The sequence below is a fragment of the Nannospalax galili genome, unplaced genomic scaffold (assembly GCF_000622305.1).
Source record: "Nannospalax galili isolate Female #2095 unplaced genomic scaffold, S.galili_v1.0 scaffold3052, whole genome shotgun sequence".
In the NCBI taxonomy this organism is placed as follows: domain Eukaryota; kingdom Metazoa; phylum Chordata; class Mammalia; order Rodentia; family Spalacidae; genus Nannospalax; species Nannospalax galili.
In genome coordinates, this window is record NW_008330974.1 from 165,389 (window position 1) to 171,016 (window position 5,628).

General features: G+C 55.7%; 1 pseudogene; it reads left to right on the plus strand.

Moving 5' to 3' along the window:
• Nucleotides 1-519: 519 nt before the first annotated feature.
• Nucleotides 520-4,563, plus strand: LOC103752347 (annotated as a pseudogene).
• Nucleotides 4,564-5,628: the final 1,065 nt, after the last annotated feature.

The window sequence follows — 5,628 nt, forward strand, 5'->3', positions numbered from 1 at the left end:
CACAGGCCTGAGGCTGTTAGAGCCAACCAGGTTATGAGATCCACTGTCCCACAGGCCTGCACCATTCAGGTCCCTCATCTCATCAGCTCATCTGTCATCTCATAGCATCACAGTGTGAGTGAAGGAGAGGGAGGGAGGGGGAGAGAGAGAGATCACTACATAACTTCATTAGACTATATTGCTGTCGTCACTCTGCTTTATAATTAGTTTCTGTCCATCTTTAATGTGTCTGGTTTATGAATTAACCTTTACCTCAGAAGCGTGTGCACACAGGACAACGTTCTCTTCCTGGTGGAGAAGGGGGTCTCCTGGACTGAGACCATGTCCTGGATCCACACTGACGATCTCAGCTGTGCAATGAGGATCACTAACATACAAGCACCCGGAGCCACAGGTGCATTATCTGGAAAGAGCACAAAGGGGCTGGGTGAGTCTAAGCTCAGTGCTGTTCAAACAGGAACAAACTCTGCATAGATGAGATTCCTGACCAATCAGGGCTTGGCAATCTAAGTCCACGCAGACCCGCCCGACTCAGACCATACCCGAGTCTCCAGAATGGGAGCGATGGCGCCGCGCACCCTCCTCCCGCTGCTCACCGCCGCCCTGGCCCTGACCCAGACCCGCGGGGGTGAGTGCGGGGTCGGGAGGGAAACGGCCCAGCCGGGCGGCCCCGCCCCGCTCCGTGTCCACCCGAGCCCCGCGCCCCTGTCCGGGGCCTCAGCCCTATCTTCCCCCAGGCTCGCACTCCATGCGGTATTTCCACACGTCCGTGTCCCGGCCCGGCCTCGGGGAGCCCCGGTTCATCGCCGTCGGCTACGTGGACGACACGCAGTTCGTGCGCTTCGACAGCGACGCGGAGAATCCGAGGATGGAGCCGCGGGCGCCGTGGATGGAGCAGGAGGGGCCGGAGTACTGGGAGCGGGACACGCGGAACCACAAGGCACAGGCACAGACTTAGTGTGAGAACCTGCGGACCCTGCGCGGCTACTACAACCAGAGCGAGGACGGTGAGTGACCCCGAGTGACCCCGGGTCGGAGGTCGCGACCCCCTACGTCCCCACGGACGGCGCGATTCGCCCCGGGTCCCCAGGTCCGAGGTTCGGTCCGAGGCTGCGAGACCCGCGGGGACCCTCGACCCGGAAGAGCCGCGGGACTTGAGGGGGTTTCGGTTTCTATTGGGATCCGAACCCTCGGGTGGGCGGGGCCGTGTGGGCGGGGCTGACCTCGGGGGCGGGGCCAGGTTCTCAAACTCTCCAGACCATGTCTGGCTGAGACGTGTATTCCCACGGACGCCTCCTCCGCGGGTACATTCAGTTCGCCTACGACGGCAAAGATTACATCGCCCTGAACGAGGACCTGCGCTCGTGGACCGCGGCGGACATGGCGGCTCAGATCTCCAGGCGCAAGTGGGAGCAGGCTGGTGTGGCCGAGCACCACAGGGCCTACCTGGAAGGAGAGTGTGTGCAGTGGCTCCTCAGACAGCTGGAGAACGGGAAGGAAACTCTGCAGCGCGCAGGTAAGAGGGGCCGCGGGAAAATCCTCCATCTGCTTCGGACTGGGGCTCATGTCTCTGAGAAGGGAGGAAAATGGGATCAGCTGGAATTGTGCCTCTCTCTTGGGGTCGGAGGGTGTTGTGTGACAGTATTCCTGGGAGATGTGAACAAGTCTACCTACCCCAGATGGGGACCTGACAACAGACCAGGGATATACCACAGAGTCTGATTTGGTGAGCCAGCAAGTTTATTGGGGTTACTTATAAATGTGGTTGAGGGGTGTCTTAGCCTGAGCAGAAATCAAAGACATTTACTTCACTAAAGCCTGTCCCACCTTAGATGAGAGCTCACTAAAGATGGAAACCTGGGGGTTACTGCACAACTTGTAGCAGCTGGACAGTCATGAGGACATGGGGTGCAGGGACTGAACAACTGCCCTCCTGGGGGTCTGTCCTCACAGGGACCTTCCGCTCTGACCTCTGAGAATCAGGTCCCCGTGTCCACAGTCCTCAGGGTGATGACTCTGCCCCTCACTTTCCATGTACTTTACAGAGCAATGTCAGCACACAGACCCAGTCAGGAAAGTTTGTGTATGGGCGGGGCTTCCCATGAATGAGGGAGAGTCACTTCTAGAAGAGAGAAAACCCAGACCCTGCCCCTCCTTGTGTTCCTCCTCCCCTCCCTCTTCTTCCTCCTCCTCCTCCTCCTCCTCCTCCTCCTCTTCCTCTTCCTCTTCCTCACAACAGCCACCTCAGCTCCTCTGTGACCATTGTCTCCTCCAGGCAGCTTGGCTGGTCTGTGGTCTCTCAGGTCCTTATAGAACATTGGTGAGGGAGGAGCCTAGTGAATCTGGTCAATTTCGGGGAATTCATTAAATTATGAGCTTTATATTCCTGAGTTTTATTCAGCTCCCTGCAGGGTGGAATGTGTCACCTCCCTTCAGATCATCCTTGTCCTAAGGCCCTTCCTTCCTTAATGGAATGGTTTATCTTGAAGGAATTTACTACACAACAGAGGGGTTGTGCTCCTGGGTTTCCTGGTCCAGCATCAGAGAGTGACTCCAGGGCTCACCCTTCTCTAGGGCAGTTCAGAAGATCCTGAAATAACCAGGCAGCAGTTCCCTTCCATCTGCAGCCCACTGTGAAACATGGCCTCTCTCAGGCCGGGTTCTCTGCGCACACCCAGTGTCTGGAGGTCTGACTCCAGTGATGCCGAGTTTCAGCCACACACAGTCAGGACCAGAAGTCCATTTTCCATCTGGGAAACTAGAGTTTCCCATCCTGGGCTGGCTGACCCTTACTTATTATAGAACTTTCCAAGGAGTGGATTATCCCAGATGCCTGTGTCTAGGTTGCTGTGTGGAATTTGTACTGCTCCCCCACCTCAGTTCTCAAGTCTGTGCCCACAATGGTCATATGAGCACTGCTGAGTGCCCAAAAAGAATACAAAATGTCTGAATTTTCACATGTTTCTCTCAGATCCCCCAAAGGGACCCATCATCCCAGACATGAAGGGGACATCACCCTGAGGTGTTGGGCCCTGGGCTTCTACCCTGCTGACATCACCCTGACCTGGCAGAGGGATGGGGAGGACCTGACCCAGGACATGGAGCTTGTGGAGACCAGGCCTGCAGGGGATGGAAACTTCCAGAAGTGGGCAGCTGCGGTGGTGCCTTCTGAAGAGAAGCAGAGATACACATGCCATGTGCAGCATGAGGGGCTGAGCCCCTCACCCTGAGATGGGGTAAGGAGGGTGTGGGCACAGAGCCTGCTGTCAGGGAAAGCAGGAGCCTTCTGGAGCCCCTGAGCAGGGTCAGGGCTGAGAGCTGGGGTCAGGCCTCACTTCCCTTCCTCTCCCTTCCCAGAGCCTCCTCAACCCACCATCCCCATCTTGGCAATTGTGTCTGGCCTGGTTCTCCTTATAGCTGTGATCATAGGAGCTGTGGTGGCTGTTGTGAGGAGGAAGAGAAGGAACACAGGTGGGGAGGGGCAGGGTCTGGGTTTTCTCTCTTCTTCTAGAAGTGTCTCTCCCTCATTCATGGGAAGCCCTACCCACACACAAACTTTCCTGACTGGTCTGTGTGCTGACACTGCTCTGTAAAGCACATGGAAAGTGAGGGGCAGAGTCATCACCCTGAGGACTGTGGACATGGGGACCACCTGATTCTCAGAGGTCAGAGGGGAAGGTCCCTGTGAGGACAGACCCCCAGGAGGGCATTTCTTCAGTCCCTGCATCTCCTGTCCTCCTGACAAATCCCTGATTCTACAGTCCCAGTTCTGGAAACTTCCAGGGGTCCAGGACTTTCCTGCTTTCATAGTTTTTCTTCTCACAGGGGGAAAAGGAGGGAGCTATGCTCAGGCTCCAGGTCAGTGTGGGGAGAGGGAGGATCCCTGAAGCCCTTCGGGTAGAGATGGAGCCCATGGGGAGTCAGCCAGCCCATAATTCCTCCTCCACCACATCTTCTCTGGCTCTGAGTGTGTCTTATTTTTTTCTCTGCCGGAAGCGACAGTGCCCGGAGCTCTGATTTGTCTCTGGAGGCTTGTGAAGGTGACACCTGAGGGCCTGGGTTGGGAGTCCTCAAAGGGGACAAGACTGGGTCACAGGGACTCTCAGAATTCGGACATTTGAGTGAGTGGTGGGTGTTGGTGGTGTTGTCTTTATGATGACTGTTCATGACTCTTGTTCTTAAGCTTGAGACAGCTGCCCTGTGGGACTGAGGGACAGGAGATGTGTTCAAGTCTCTCCCTCTGACTTGAAGAACCCTGGATTCTCTTTGGCAGCAGTGTCTGAAGATGTCTGCTTTCTCCTGTGTGCAGTGTGAAGACCTGGGGAGACCAGACCAGCCCTGCCCAGCAGGACCCCTGTCCCTGCTCTGTCCTGTGTTCCCTTCCACAGCCAGCCTTCCTGTTCCAGCACAGGGGGGCGGGGACGTCTCCATCTATGTCAGCTCCATGCTGCACTGAGCTGCAGTGTCTCACTTCCCACTGAAAGTAAGAATCTGAACATGAACTTGATGTTCAAATCCTTGATCTGAAAGAGTGAAGAAATAAAGCACAGCTTTGAGAACCTTCTGGAGTGTTTGCTATCCCGTGTGTCAGAGGGACAGGAGGAGGCTGTGGGAGCCCAGTGTGGACAGGGCTGTGCCCAGCCAGAGCTCAGTCCATTGTGGACTTTGACGTGGTTGCTCCTCAGCTCTGTCACCTCCTGGGCTCTTTTGTCCTTGTCACTTAGTAGGACCACATGCGGACAGTGTGTGGTCACAGGATGATGTGCAGATGCTGCTGCTCTCACTGTCCTTTGGGTCCCCGAGTGTGACAGCAATCGGAGGTGGTTTTCCTGTCGTTGTCCCCACCAGACTCAACAAGGCCCTGCACCTGGAAGACTGTGGATGGAGGAGATGAATGTCAGACCCCTGAGCTCCCTCCCTCCTTCCAGGGCTGTCTCCTGAGTTTCTCATTTCCCTGATCTTTCTGGATGGAACAGTGGGATCAGCAGAAAGAAGGATCTGCAGTGTCTCATTGGATCAGGTCCTGTTGGAACTGTGTTCTCTGCTTCCCTCCGCCAACGGGGTATCCTGGTGCTGCTCCAACCGCAGCTGGGGTCTTACAGACAGTGTCCAGTGTAGGTGCATATTTAGTTAGAAAATGCATCGGTCAGTCAAGGACAGAAGGAATGGGGACAGGGAGGACAGGGCTGTGGGAAAAGCTCAGGTGACTCTTGGCTCAGGGTGACAGCAACTTGTGCTCAGCTGGCACAGAGCAGCATCTGGCCTAAGTTTGCATTAATGAAGATAGATATCTAGAAAAGGGAGGTGACTGTGGGAATTGTTCCCTGGGTTAAAACACTCCTGCTAGGAGGAGGAGAGATGACTCAGCGGTTAACAGCACTGATTGCTCTTGCAGAGGATCTGAATTCGTTTCCCAGCACCCACATGGAGGCTCATCTGGCTGTAACTCTCCAGTGTCCTCACAGTGCGGTACTTAGAGTGTGGTCATCACAAACCGGCCCTCACAGCGTGGTCCTCACAGTGTGGTGTTCTTAGCGTGGTCGTCCATGTGCAGGACTCAGTCTGGTCTCACACTGTGGTCTTCATGTCTAGTCCCCACCACGAGGTCCTCAAAGGGCGTCCTCACCC